The sequence below is a fragment of the Macrobrachium rosenbergii genome, chromosome 59, assembly GCF_040412425.1.
Source record: "Macrobrachium rosenbergii isolate ZJJX-2024 chromosome 59, ASM4041242v1, whole genome shotgun sequence".
Lineage (NCBI taxonomy): Eukaryota > Metazoa > Arthropoda > Malacostraca > Decapoda > Palaemonidae > Macrobrachium > Macrobrachium rosenbergii.
In genome coordinates this window covers 39,344,525-39,360,686 of record NC_089799.1, presented here as the reverse complement: position 1 = coordinate 39,360,686, position 16,162 = coordinate 39,344,525, and the positions used below count along the sequence as shown (strand labels likewise).

General features: G+C 36.5%; 1 protein-coding gene across 10 annotated transcripts in view; it reads left to right on the top strand.

The window, feature by feature from the left end:
• Positions 1 to 16,162, top strand: part of LOC136837505 (DIS3-like exonuclease 2) — a 392,269-nt gene that overhangs the window by 87,285 nt on the left and 288,822 nt on the right. The window lies entirely within an intron of this gene.

Here is a 16,162-nt window from a genome sequence, read left to right as displayed (position 1 = left end):
AATTTATATCATCTTTATTTTGCGAGAAGTTGCCATGACTTAGGATACATTCACAAACTATAAAAATGTAACGATCCTTTTCATATTAACAAATAAGAAGTGCTATGCTTTCGTTCACTGGCTTGTTTAAACAAGGTCGATATTGCCATTTGTGTTACCTTTTCTGTTCCGATTTGGAAGCAACCTTGATTATTGCTTATCATAATTGACACGGTGATAGACTCCATAACCATGGCAGGGCTGTGAACTGACCTATGCTCTTGCATGCAGAGTTCAAGTCATAAATATTGGGATGGACTGATATAGCTGATATGCTTCCTTTTACGGCTCTGAAAATCGTTTGTTTGCATCAGTGTGTCCTGTTGACAGACTGCAGCCTCCCTTGAAAGCGAAGGGGAAACCTTTCGCCAGTTGCAGTCAAATCATTGTGACGTTACGAGGAATTTTGATTTTGTCATTTACATTTAATCATTCACAGCTTCAGTGAATGAAAGGTATTGGGTATATGCCCTTTAATGGAGGCGAAATGAACATACTAGTATAAAGAAATGCAGTGTACTTTTTTACAGATTTATATATATATATACATACATACACATATATATATATATATATATATATATATATATATATATATATATATATATATATATATATGTATGTGTGTGTGCATATGTATGTATATATATGTATATATACACATATACACATAATATCTTTGTGTTCTTCGTGTTCACTTAAGAATTCATAATTATTATTTTCAGCTGGTTAGTATTTTTAACTCTTTTGTTTTCACAGCTCCGTGTTCTTACAGTTAATACTGAGGTCGCCGTACACTGCTCCGAACGAGTTCATGTGAATGTATGGCTTGTAAGTGGAATACCTGCTTCCAGTTTTACAACGCTAAACTTTCTATATGTTGTGTACTTGATATTTTAACCGAAATTTCAAAGAAGAGAAAGATTTGATAATCGATATTCAGACGGAATACTATATTCGATTCTCCTTGTGTACAGTGTTTTTCTAGCACACACACACATATATATATATAAATATTATATATATATATATATATATATATATATATATAAATATTATATATATATATATATATATATATATATATATATATATATATATATATATATATATATATATATATATATATATATATACACTTATATATGTGTGTATATATTATACATATATATATATGTGTGTGTACATACAGATATATTATATATATACATATATAAATATATGTATGTATATATACATATATATGCATATATATGTGTGTGTGTGTACATATGTGTGTATGAGTGTGTAAGTGTAAAACAACTTAGGGTTCAAAATATGCTAATTGTATATCATAACATGCAGTGCCCGTATATAATTGTTACGTTACGAAGCTTCAGTTTCCTGACACTGTCCCATCGGAGCTTCTCTTCTTGGCGGAGACGAAAGATTTAACCTTTTAGGGGGGGAAAGAACAAGAGCATCACCTGTTAATGTCTAATTTTTGCAATGCCTGTACCATTTCATCCCAAAAGGCTTGATGAAGGTGATGGAATTCTGCAAACCTTCGAAAATAACAAAGCAATTTTTGTGTCAAACGTTTCTTAGAACCAGTGTTTCAAGACATGCTCTGGGTTCTGGTATTTTCCATTGTGTTCTCTTTTGAATGTCATTTTCAGTCGGCTCTCACACACCGTTTCGATACGACATAATAAAAGCACTGCCAACCTTTTATTGCAACAGTGGAGGGCATCTTGGGCACCTGGTTTCAATGTGCCTGCGACGTGAGATTAATATGACATTCAGGCAACAAGTCAACAATTGTGCTTGCGACGTGAGGTTAATATGACATTCAGGCAACAAATCAACAATTGTGCTTGCGACGTGCGGTTAATATGACATTCAGGCAACAAATCAACAATTGTGCTTGCGACGTGAGGTTAATATGACATTCAGGCAACAAATCAGCAATTCTTGTGCAAAACATCAAAGGACGTGCGATCTGGAATATCTGATGGAATATCTGAGTACGTATGGAATATCAAAAGGGAAGATTGCTGAAGCGCCTCTGATTTCTTGCTTAGTTGTCATAAGCGAATTCCTGTTGTATAATAAATTCCATATATTTTATTTGTAGAGCCAAGCTGTAACACATCTGTTAATACATTGCTTACTCTTAAGATACGGGAAAAACCTGTCCAATACCCCTCTTGAATTAAGTACGTTGTCTTAGCAGTTCTTCGTTGGACTGGTCGGTACCGTTCTCGGCTAGCACTCTGCAGGGCCCGCGTTCGAATCTCCGGCCGGCCAACGAGGAATTAGAGGATTGTATTTCTGGTGATGGAAATTCATTTCTCGCTATAATGTGGTTCGGATTCCACAATAAACTGTAGGTCCCGTTGCTAGGTAACCAACTGGTTCTTAGCCACGTAAAATAAGTCTAATCCTTCGGCCCAGCCCTAGGAGAGCTGTTAATCAGCTCAGTGGTCTGGTTAAACTAAGGTATACTTAACTTTTCTCCAATTGTGTATTAAATACCACATGTTACATTATTACCGCTCTCTCTGGATTCAGAAGAGAGCCCATGTACTTGCTGCTCCTTCCTCATGGATGGGATGCAATGAGAGTTGCAAGTGTGGCAGTATCACCCTAACCTCAAATTGATGAGGGTATAATGACAAATCTTAATTCAAAACAGATCAGATAAAGTTTTGTTTTCTCAAGGTTTGTAGTTACACAGGAATCCCTTCCTCGAGGATGAAAGGTAATAAGATAGTTACAGGAAATTCCGTGGTTATGACTTGTCCTGAAACACTGATCCAAAAATGTTTACGGAAAGGCTATGACAGGAAGTATGGTTTAGTGTCTCCACGTGGAGGTTACCAGCAGATGGTATCGTAAACGAGATGGGGTAGACGATTATGGTAAACCTTATCTAAGACAGCGACATTAAACCCTTCTGTTTTTGCTGGAATACGAATTGATCTATATTTCCGTGGAGAGTGTTTTGTTGGTGTAACAAAATAGCGAGTAGGCGTCAATACTTGCGACTACCTGGGAGAGGTCAGTGTTTTACTGTGAAAGGAAAAAGAAGCGGAAACAGAGCTCATGTTATATTTTGCTCAATCTGTGAACGACTTCAACCACTGTAGCTGCACTATTACTGTAAGGCAGGTCTATTGTTTCTTCTGTTTGAAGTAAACGCAAGAGAACTACTAAAAAGAACAGACCTCGACGAAATAAAAAAAAATATACAAATCGTTGTTAAGCGCCTTTTCAATCATACTTTGGAATCATAATTGTGTAATTAAAAGAGGTTTCAGATGGGTAATTAAAACCAGTCATTACTCAGTGAAAAAAAATGCCAGTAAAAGATTTCCTGGCAACCTGTGTTTTCTGAAGGCGGGACCCTGGGGGTGGGAGTTGGGGGGAGGGATTAAGGTAGACTAAGGAAAGCGGCGGGCCAGTTAGCTTTTCCAGCTGTTTCACCTCTCGTCCGAAAGCTGATCTTTCCTCCCTTCTTCTGCTCTCTCCTCTCTCCGTCCTGGGAAGAGGAGGGTAATCTGTCAAGTACTCTTGCCTCAAACTTTATCCTTCGTTTACAATTTACCTTAGTCCCTCGTTGGACGGGTCGGTATAGTTCTTAGCTCGCACTCTGCTGGGCCCGCGTTCGAGTCTCCGGCCGGCCAATGAAGAATTAGAGGAATTTATTTCTGGTGACAGAAATTCGTTTCTCGCTATAATGTGGTTTTCGGATTCCACAGTAAGCTGTAGGTCCCGTTGCTAGGTAACCAGTTGGTTCTTAACCACGAAAAATAAGTCTAAACCTTCGGGCCAGCCCTAGGAGAGCTGTTAATCAGCTCAGTGGTCTGGTTAAACTAAGGTAGACTTGACTTATCATGCCATCTGATTCCTAATAGTCTTCTTGAAGCTTTGCTCTCAAATCAACAAAATCTTTCAGATTGTAGCTTCATTGGCAGACCTGATTTATAAATATACATATAAATATAAATATTATATATATATATATATATATATATATATAATATATATATATATATATATAATATATATATATATATATATATATATATATATATATATATATATATATATATATATTATACTGTGTATAAATATACATATAAATATATATATATATATATATATATATATATATATATATATATATATATATATATATATATATATATATATATATATATTATACTGTGTATAAGAAGTATACCTTAGTTTAACCAGACCACTGAGCTGATTAACAGCTCTCCTAGGGCTGGCCTGAAGGATTAGATTTATTGTACGTGGCTAAGAACCAGTTGGTTACCTAGCAACGGGACCTACAGTTTATTGTGGAATCCGAACCACATTATAGCGAGAAATGAATGTCTATCACCAGAAATAAGTTCCTCTAATTCTTCATTGGCTGGTCGGAGATTCGAACTCGCGGCCAGCAGAGTGCTAGCTGAGAACGGAACCCCTCGCCCAACGAGGAACTTTATACTGTATATATATATATATATATATATATATATATATATATATATATATATATATATATATATATATATATATATATATATATATATATATATATATATATATATATATATATATATATATATATATATATATATATATATATATGCGTGTGTGTGTGTGTGTATGTATGTTTGTGTCCAGGCGAGCATGTGAGTGCAGGTATAAACAGAGAGAGAGAGAGAGAGAGAGAGAGAGAGAGAGAGAGAATTGCTGAGAACTGAAGGCTCTACCTTTTGGCACCACCCTCCAAAAGGGAAAAGGACTTCTGTATTTATACTGTAATATATATATATATATATATATATATATATATATATATATATATATATATATATATATATATACACCTAAGTTTTTGTGTGCATAAGATTAATAGAAAATCATTCTTTATGTGCATTAAGCTGTCATAAGCTATTGATTATGGTAATTTTCAAAAGCATTTTGGTGCATTTTGTGTCTCTATGCATGTATCTTTTGTTTAATTTTTACTCTTTTTCGTTTAATGATAAGAGACTAATCTTTAATGACACTTTGGAAATTCGTTTTGAGAATATTTTCACTACGGTTTCCACGAAATAGCAATTGCAGCAATGATAATGAATATAAACGTTTTAGTAATCATATATGTTAATAGTAGAATTGTGAGGATGGGGTTCGCTTATTTCAGGTTCACTCGGTCAATGAACGGTTTTCTGGTATAATTACATGTTATTATATTCTCATTTGAGGCAATTAGCGAGCAAATTTCATGTACGTGATCGTCTGTGGCATGGCTGTACGAGCAAGTGCACAGCTTTCTTTGCAAACGTCGTTTTTCTTTATTTACGAATAATCTCTTTCATGCTCATATCAACATTCTAGGTAATAGTAACGTGACTGAACTTTAGGAAGAGATTCACGCATGGCAGAAATATATGGTTTACATGGCCTTAAGTGCTGCTTTGAAGCCATATCCTTGCTTGCCTTGTTCAGTGCTTGTGCCCGTATTGTAAGGTACCACAGCCGGAAAGAAAATAACTAGACGTCCAGTGCAGAAAAGACGCCCAGTTATGATTTAATGTCCAATGGAAGAATGCGCAATTGGGTGAATGGACTTGAAAAGGAAGTGAGCCATCGGTTACAGCAAAACATCCTGCTTTCTTCCCACAATTCACTTCTTCCAAGACAACATCCTGTGCGCAGCGCGTACTGAAGAAAATGTTGTTATCATTTTCTTTTCGGTGTAAAACTAAATATGGATTTTAAAGATAACAATACATCGCTTGCAGTACCGAGATTATAATATTAAGATGATGTATTTGCATATTCAGATGATTTATAACTTGAAGGACAGTGTAATTAATCATAGGAAGACGAGTCCTGGGAGATATTCATGCCAGTATCATTTTCTTATTGTTCTTCGCTGCTTGTTATTTTGTAAGATAGTCTTTTGTCATTAGTTATTTATTACTTCAAGTCCTGTTGTTTTATTGAACAGCAGTATTGCTTTTATATTTTATAGGTACAGTATGCCGTTTAGCCTTGAAAGCAAGTTTATTGCTTATAATGCTACTGTCGTTGCATTGATCCCATCTCCTGGGCACAGATCTTAGCAGAGATACAGCTAAATTTAGTGCATGTGCAAATTATGGGGAATGAGGCTAACACATAAAACTCAGCGTGAGTGTCAGTAGGCCTAGAACATGGATCCTTCCTTGAACGACTTGCGACTCATTTGAAATTTGAAAAATACATCCGGTCTTCAATTCCTCAAAATCGGTATACCGAGAAAATCTCTCAAGTTTTGTGGAGCCCTGCTGCTGCCTATTCCGAGGAAATGTTTTCATTCTTATAATCTTCCATGCTTTGAGTGCTATTACCCTGTTTGCTCTTCAGCAGATGACTGGCATCTTAAATTCTTAGATGTAAACTTCAGTTCAGTTACAGTATATCTGTTATTCTTGATCTTGCTATTAATAGCCTGTCGCTCTCGTTTAGTTAGCTCACTGGGCATGCACCAGAAGACGCTTCATCATTCGGATCATAATTCTGATCATTTTTTTAGAAGTTGATCTGCTGTGAGCAGATTAACTTCTAGTCCTGTGGGCGAATCGCTGGAGCCTCAGAGGTTCGAAGGTATTTTTGCTGACTGAGGAGACAGTCTTATTTCATAGTTTATTTATCATAGTCCTATCGTTCTGCCGTGTTATTTACCTTATTCGATTTTCTTGATTTCTTTATAGTTTATTCTTTACTTCTCAATTCAGTTATGTGTATTCGGCTGCTGTCCGTATTGGGTCCCTAAAGATAGCAAGGATTTCTTCGGCGAGACGGGATTTTATATCAAACTGGATATAATGAAGTCTATCAGGTTGCTAACCACGAGTAAGAATACAAAATTTCAGTATACTGCAATTGCTTCCAACAAGCCGTATCATTCTGCTTTCCCAGCTGGGGTTGCAGCTCCACTGGATATGATAATGATAATTAGAACTTTCATTCTTTAGTGTTAATCTTAGATCTTTTGCATCTCTTTCCTATTTGGTTACCAGCGACCTTTTACGAAGTTAATAATTTTCTGTTTATTAAATGAAATCTTTTGTATTAAGTCTATATATGCTAGTTTGAAGAGAAAATTTACATCGTATGCATACAGTCATATTGTGATTGCACTTTATACACATACTCACGCACATATATCTATCTATATATATAAAAGTGAATGTTCATATATTTGTTTGGATACTATAGAAATCTGAACTGCTTGACAGACCCAGACAAAATTTTGCACACGGCCTCTATGTCACCCCAGAATGGTTTATAACTCAAAATCAAACCCCTGCCCCGTGACAGACATACAAACACAGACAAAACAAATGAAACTTTTGTTTTTACGTCACCTTTTCCTTCAGTGCTTTATAGGTTAATTCTCATTTTTCACCTGACGCTCCACGTTTTCTTCCAGGCGCTGCCAGACGTATGATTAACCTACAACATAAACCCAAATCCTTATACTCGTATCTGTAACATCAATTTTTGATCAGAATTTACGTGAACTTTGATCATAATTTATGAGAATTATTAATATAATTGTTTATTACCTCGATAAAATCAACATTGAAAACCTATATCGATTTAAATGAGGGTTGGAATTAAAAGATTATCGACAACCCTAGTGGTAAGAGACAGAGGCCGGAACGTTAACAATTAACCATATATACAGGCTTTCCCGAGTCTCTCACAGCACATTATAAATTTGATCGAAGAACTAAGTTTTTCATACAATCACGAACGTAGAATATGCATGGAAAAACGAAGCATCAACTTAAAGTCGGTGATTCACACACTTTTATTTGAAATGGACACCTGCCAACTACATCAACCAGTGAACAGCAAGACTGGAAGCTATCAGTCAATTCGCACCTATTGCTGCATTTCCGGTATTTAGGAAAATAAAATGTTTGTTTATGGTTGTTTATGAGAATGATATGTATTCAGTTCTATATTTAATCAGCGTATGTTTATTCAAAACAATAAATAACCGTTTGGATTACATTCCCCCGCGAAGGGAATGTTTTTGTTTATGATACCTTATTACGTCATTACCGCTGGGTGCTCACCAAACCTTGCTTTGTACAGGCTGATATATTTGCTGTACGAACATGCATAGCGGTAATTTTTTGCTATCGTCCCGTGTAACCTTTTATTATAGGCTACATTCATAAATTTGATTTCATTGCAAAGTTAATGAGCTGTAATTTATTATGCTATGTTAAAAACGTCCTTAAAAGCAGTATAAAGCATACGTATCACGAGTTGAAGTTAGCCCTGTTGGAAAATGTTAGCAACTTTTTTTTCTTAGTTCACCAAAAATCCAGCGCAAAAGTAAAATAAATTACCTATCTTTTGATCTATAATTCATTACTATTTGCGTTAGGACAAAGGGCATTGAAACAAAGGCAGAATGTACGAACGAGTTGTAGGTTATCGGTGACACCTGTTGGTTACTATTTTTCAAAAACCTACCAAAAATAGGTACAAGGAAATGCCTAATTGTTATTTACACGATGAGAAAGTTCAATACTTTTCGTTTCCAATAAATTCCGCTGACTGATAAGGAGGTGGAAGGCTAGCTGCTTCAGAAATTCACTTGATAATAGGAAAGAATCAAAAAGGCTTAACAGAATATAGTATAAATATTTCTAATTAAATTAAGACGTGAAGTGAGCGAGAAAGGAGAGGGGGTGTTAGGGAAAAGAGAGAGAGAGAGAGAGAGAGAGAGAGTCAGTTTATCGGTTGTTATTCAGAGTTTTTCCGGGCAGCTCCGGGTTGTTCAGCTAGTACATACATACACATATATATATATATATATATATATATATATATATATATATATATATATATATATATATATATATATATATATATATATTCGTATATAGATAGATAGCTGCATTCATACACACATACATACATTTGTTCATACATACGTGAAATTCAAATATACATACATATATATACGTATATATATAATTATATATATATATATATATATATATATATATATATATATATATATATATATATATATATATATATATATATATATATATATATATATATATAGATAGATAGATAGATAGATAGATAGATAGATAGATAGATAGATAGATAGATATAGATATATTTATATATCGTTTATGTTTATCTGTTTGCGCATACATGTTTATTGTTTGTTAACTAGCAAAGAAGTAAGGAGCCGAAAGCCTCCATATGCTTAGTGGTGAGAGTGGTTATTTGGAAAGAGGAGCTTTGGTGTCGAAGGCTATACCGAATTTCTGCGACATCATCCAGGTAATACTACTATATATTGCCCCTAGTTCAGTAAACTTTTTTTTTTTTTTTTTACAGCCTTGAGGACAAATTATAGAGCAGGAACATGCCTATTAGAAGAGAAAACTGAAAGTTGAGTGTTAGTGCAGGAGAAAGTTGATAGGAGTCAATTGAAGCTCGGACGTGAAGTGATTATTTAAAGAATAAAGATGTTTTCCTCCTTTAGTCATTATTATTTAAAACAGTTGAATGAGCGACGCATTAAGACGTGAAGAAAGTAAAACAAGGAAGGCAACAAGAACACAGGAGAACATCTGGATCAAGGGAAGACAATGTCACGAGAAGAGAAATGTTAGAAAGTATCAAGAGAGTGTTAGGCTTTGTCTACAAAAAAGGTGTTTTGTTTTTCGTAAGTTCTTCGCCAAAGTAGGATCAAGTCATAAAAGAGATTCGTTGCAGAGAGAGAGAGAGAGAGAGAGAGAGAGAGAGAGAGAGAGAGAGAGAGAGAGAGAGAGAGAGAGAGAGGGCTGCTTACTATTGAACTGAAATGACTGGATCGCTTAGTTCCTAACTTGGTGGAAAACAGTGGAAGTTTAGGACCTTGATGTAAATCCTGAGGTGACTGCTATCATCCTGGCATCAAATTGCATTCAGTTTTCCTTTCACGTTTGGATTCGCACTTCACTTACGATAAAGTTATAACTCTCTGGTTAAATAAATAAAATGTAGCTCTTATGCTATAAATGTCTACCTTCATGTCCATTTCTCTGTTCTTTATAGATGTCAAAAACATTATTGACCCAAAGTATTAGGTTGTCTCGGCCACCTTTGGAGAAATCAACGAGATACCTCAAGAAAGTCAGGGATATTTTCATTTTTCACTTTTATTTATCCAGTAATGGATCTGTAATTTCGTCGTTCGCGGTACGTAACGTAATACACAGACCTCCCCTAGCCCACTTTACGAATGAATTCTTACAACGGCGTTCTTCGTCTTTCACTACATAATCCTCGTTTCTAGAGAGTGCCTGTCAACACCTCGGGGTGCATAGCTAACGAGCAGCATTGACCCTAGCCAATATCATATCACTGTGTACCGGCATAGGAGAATCGAGCCAGGAATCACAAGTTTTTAGTAATCTAGCTGATATGAAAATCCCACAGGGTTTGACAACCACTCGATGAATGATAGGTCACAAAGTGAGGTAAAGCCTGTATTAACTGGTTTCCTTATATCGAAGTGCATGATAAAGGATCAACGCTCGCTCTTAAACATTAATATCCGTAAAACAGCCTTGTCAGCAGTACAGAAATGGAAACTCTTTCCGTCATGTTTATTTCCTAAGAGATATCACAGTCCTGTTAAGGTGTGGTTGCAAGAAATGTACCAAAGTTTGACGCTATTTAATGCTGCAGCAGTACTGCTCAATCTTGCCAGCTTAGGTTAAGGTGGTGGCAAGGTACAGTTTTTCTCCCTCAGTTTTGTTCAGTTATTCGAGAGAAAGTGACATAGGCATAGGAGACGCAGATGACACTACTTGAAGTTCTGAAGCGCTGGGTATTGAAAAGATGTCACAACCTTTTGTCATGATCGCAAACTACCGTTTGAAAAGCCAGGCTTACCTTGGTTTTGTTAGGGTTCATTACAGTATTGCTTTATTCGTCAATGAAGAATAATTATATCTTTTTAAATCATCCTTTATTACCACGGTTGTCTAGCACTCAAATACTGTATGTGTCACAGTATAGGACGACATTCAGACAATAAGATAATTATCCCAAAACCATGGGTCATCATTTACATCAAGAACAGTGTTGCTAATGGTAGAGAAATCTGCGTAACACCCATCGTTGCACCACTCATTGCTTTCATTTGAAAATTACAGATTTGTCTCGGAACCTGGATTACTGGTAAGATCATTGTAGAATCATAATGTAGTATAAACCCTTCCATTATCAGCATAGCAGACAAAGCTAACAGCCTACACCTGCAATCTCTGATCTTTTTCTTTGTTAGCATTTATAAATGATAGTCATTATAAGCCAATTAAAAAGATTTTATAACATTATTGATAATTATGTGATGTGGTATACGCAAATTCACTCAAATCCCAGCACCGTCCATATCGTATTGTAAGGCTACTAGTTACTCATTGGAGGGGTTGGTATCTTTCTGGGCTAGCACTCTGCTGGCCCCGCGTTCGATTCTCCGACCGGCCAATGAAGAATTAGAGAAATTTATTTCTGGTGATAGAAATTCATTTCTCGCTATAATGTGGTTCGGATTCCACAATGAGCTGTAGGTCCCGTTGCTAGGTAACCAGTTGGTTCTTAGCCACGTAAAATAAATCTAACCCTTCGGGCCAGCCTTAGGCGAGCTGTTCATCAGCTCAATGGTCTGGTTAAACTAAGGTAATACTTAATTTAAGAAGATTATTCAGTGTTGGCCAAAGGTTCCTTCTCATCTCACGTTCCTTGGTTGATTTTCAACCCGTTTGTCATATGTAAGAGATAAGTTACATAGTCGTATGGAAGTGTTTTTTGCCTTGCATACAACCTCTCTCTCTCTCTCTCTCTCTCTCTCTCTCTCTCTCTCTCTCTCTCTCTCTCTCTCTACATGTCTGGTTGTTTGTCTTAATTTATATTACTGATAATAAGTTTAAGGATATTAAAGATATTCAAAAAAATTAGTAAAATAATGGCAAAATATACAGTACAGTATTAGAGTAAGTAAACTGTTTCCCCTTTGTATACTGACAGCGTCAGATGACATATGATAATATTTTAAACGCATACAGAAAGATATGAAAATATATTAGGGGTTAGAAAGCAATTGAACGCTGCTGATATATCTTAAAGTTAACACTTAGGATTGTATTTCTTCTTTAAAGAGGTTAATAAGACAATCGACGTCTGTACCACAGCAGAACTAGTCTCAGCGTACACCAAAGCTTCTTTCAATGGACAAATCAATTTCTACACCAAAGCAGAGCAAGTTAGATAACGGCTATCTTGAACAACGGCGGTCATTTATGCCGTGACAAGTGGCTGGGCCTACCCCCCGACCAACTGGCAAAGGAACTCATATGTTTCTTTATTTTTTTCGATAATTCTGAGACTCCATTGCTTCGTTTCTTCTCGGGTCCTTTGTTTCAGCCGCGTTGCTGCCACCTCTACTTCGGTAACCCTTTCGCCCATTCTTTTGGTTATTAAGCGCCCAAAACACTGAATGGCACAAAGAAGCCTGCTAGTTTCAGTGATTCTAAGGAAACGTAAACCCTTTCTTACGTAACACTGTATCTAACAAAAAGACCTATAACGCTGAGATAGAACCCTCAGATCTATCAACGTTTTGAGATTAAAGTAAATTTTGTATGTTTTTAATGAAAAGATGAGAGCTTGGGGCTAGCTAAGTTTGCATGTTAGAAGTTTGTTGTGCTTTCCAAGTGATGCGAGTTCCCCTCACCAGTCCTGATGACAGCCTGAATCAGAGACTGTCGTTCTCTTCAGTACTTTTCGTTGTTGTGGTGTTGGTCTCTGTTTGTACACGTCAGGCATCGCGTCCCTGTACCTACTTTGCGCAAGGCGCGAAATCGAGAATTAGTTTATTTGATTAGTATTCACTGTTCGCATAATTCGGCGATTTCCTTACTGTATCCCGTTTCACTTAAGGGTCCTGTGCTTAAGAGTACCTTGGAAATCCGAGTCTGTGAGTACTGTCCTCTTGATGACAAATATTAGAGTTTCGATTTCACAACCCAAATAACACAAATATAGTTTTTGGAAAAATTAAATGCCGAAATGGAGTTCGATACACAAACGAAACAATTAATAGCATTTTTTCCCAAGTTACTGGTGACACGCACACACCCACATACACACCCACATACACGCACACACAAAACACACACATATATTTATATATATAAATTTTTTCTCAACTTTTAAACTTCTTTTCTTCATTATTGAGGGAAAACTAGTAAATACTGTAAGTAGCCCCTTCATAACCTGCATATGCAGTATTCAAGCAAAAAAAAAAAAAAAGCTGTTGAACGCTATTGTAAGTAATAGGATAGTAGTTGAGTTAATCAACCTTGCTAATGGACTGCGGTACCGTTAGACGAGCTCCAGATGAAAGGGGAGTTGCGGGAAACAGACTCATCAGCACCTCGCTGCAAGTTCTCGGCTTCAGACACCGACTCTCAGCGCTAATGCACCACTTTTCTCTCCGTGCTTTTCGTGGGGTAGTAGGTTTCGGGCAGACAGACAAACGGACAAACCTTCTTCTTCTTCTTTTAACGTGCTTTTTCCCATTTTTGTATGGGGTAAGCACGATGCCTTCTTTTGAAGGACTTTTTGATTTGGCTTTGGAGTAGACCGTAGTCTCGATCGGCTGCCCTGCCTGACATCGCTTAGACCCCGGTAGCGTATGTTACATGTATCATACCAGACCCAACGCCCTTTCTCCCAGCAGCGAGAAGTTGTTGCGCGGGTAGGTCGAGAGTTCGAGACGTGTGAGATGTTTGTTATGTTTTTAGAAGATGTTGTAGTGGCTTTGTTTTGTGTGTGTATTTAGTCTGTAACACCCATTTGCTTTTTAAGCAAACCTATCCGTTGATTACATACATAATCCCGGGGTGTCTACACGGATAGCAAAGTGTCTGCCTCTCTGATCAGTCGGCTGCGGATTTGAACCCGCGCCACAGACCTCTACGAAGTCCGTAGCTGCTGCTGTAACCGACTATGCCATCGAGGCTCCATAAACAGACAACGGACAAACATGGGTGTGAAAACATAACTTCCGTCCAATTTCGCCATGGGCAAGCGGTGGAGAGCTCACATCATGTTTACTAGGTTCAAGGATTGCTCCCGGCCTAATGCCCGCCGTTTGTCGATATGATGTAATCGTGTATTATGATTTCGATAATATCAAAAGTATGAAGTATTACCTTAGTCTTTCAGTATGAGATATCCGAACTATTTTTTTTTTTTTTGAAGATTTAACATATAATGGGATTTCCTATTCAGCTTTTTGAAGAAAATAATCTAATAAACGACCCCCATCTCTCTCTCTCTCTCTCTCTCTCTCTCTCTCTCTCTCTCTCTCTCTCTCTTCTCACACAAAATTATCTTTTATACGTATGAGAATAACGAAAAATTAACAAATGTTAATGCCGTGAGCTGAATTTACTTAACATTTGATTGCAGTTCAAATTTAAAAATTACTTTTCGGTTAGGAGCATGATATATATATATATATATATATATATATATATATATATATATATATATATATATATATATATATATATATATATATATTATATATATATATATATATATTATTGGACAGTGAAGTTATTATCCAAACTTAGTCTTATCTTCAAACGTTAATAAGAATGTTGTATAGATTTTCGGCTTTCAGGCTGTTTTTTTTTTCCTCATGGCTATCCAAGCATTTTTTTTTTTAAATTGCCTCTTTATCATCTAGAAATTGTAAATTATACCTCAATTAGTAAATAATTTGTGGTTATAATCGCTGATGACATTTGGTGAAAACATGGTTTTTCTGGTTTAACCAAGTCTTCTTCAGGGATGTTAGGGGGACTGTCCAGCTGATTTATGAAACAGTTTCTCATCTCCTCTCCACACGCAATGTGCGTATAAGTGAATGGAATTTGAATGCGTTTCCTTAAGAGGCGAGATTAAAATACGTCAGGCGACCACATCCCGTGAGAAGCATAGAGATGATGGTTATGTCTTTTCATGGGTGTCAGACTGTCAGTCCAGTCCTTCGTCACGAGGGGTCTCTGTGTGCGAATGGTTCGTCTTTCAAATGGGAACTCTCTTCTGTTCCACTGAAGAACAACTAATTAATTGTCGTGAAGACACACGTGACTATTTATAGTTATGAATGCTAGCTATACCAGCCGCTCTGATGACTAAATTTGTCATCGCCACTCTTATTTATGAAACTTGTTCATTTTGTTTCCGAAGCTCGCTCTCTTCCTCTTCTCAAGTACTGAAAACGTAATCATACGAAGGATACTGATGAAATGATAATTGTTATCAAAGGTTCGTGGTAGATATTATGTATTTTCAGTCAAATTTTCCCATTCTCTGGAACATGAACTCTTGTTCTGGAAGTATTTTTGAACTGAACCAGTGTTCATATAAAAGGCAGACAAAGATAATGTCGATTTGCACCGTTCCGTCAAATTCAGCACATGCATTTCAAGATCATTCATTATTAATGTGGACAGTTTCTAATTCAGTAACTCATAATCCTGCAGTTCGACACACTGGGGCTGACAATTTATCTTATTACCCTTACTCTCTTGTCTTAACCTCAAAACTCTCTCTCTCTCTCTCTCTCTCTCTCAAAAAGGGAAATCTAGTTCAAGTAAGGCCAAGAGTAGTTTTGATCCAAGTCTGTTCGACCATTACAGCGCTGAGAGTGAAAAGCGGAGGACTCCAAGAGCCATGGGGTTCTCCCAAAAGAAAACTAAACCATCCTTATGAGGAGAAGCGGGCGCGTGTTCTCCCTTGTCGCTGGACGTGTTTGAAATGTTGGTCTGCAGTGCGTGCAACGGTGCCTGGTCTAAAGTTCATGCCTAGATATTTTGAGGTTCCTCGAATTTGTGTCATGAGAGAGCCAAACTTCGATTTCATTTTTACGTCTCCCATCATCCAGACTTTTCTTTTACAAGTATTAGGATCATTTTGAGTTCCTGCTCTTACCAGTCTTTTATATGTCAAATGATATGACTTT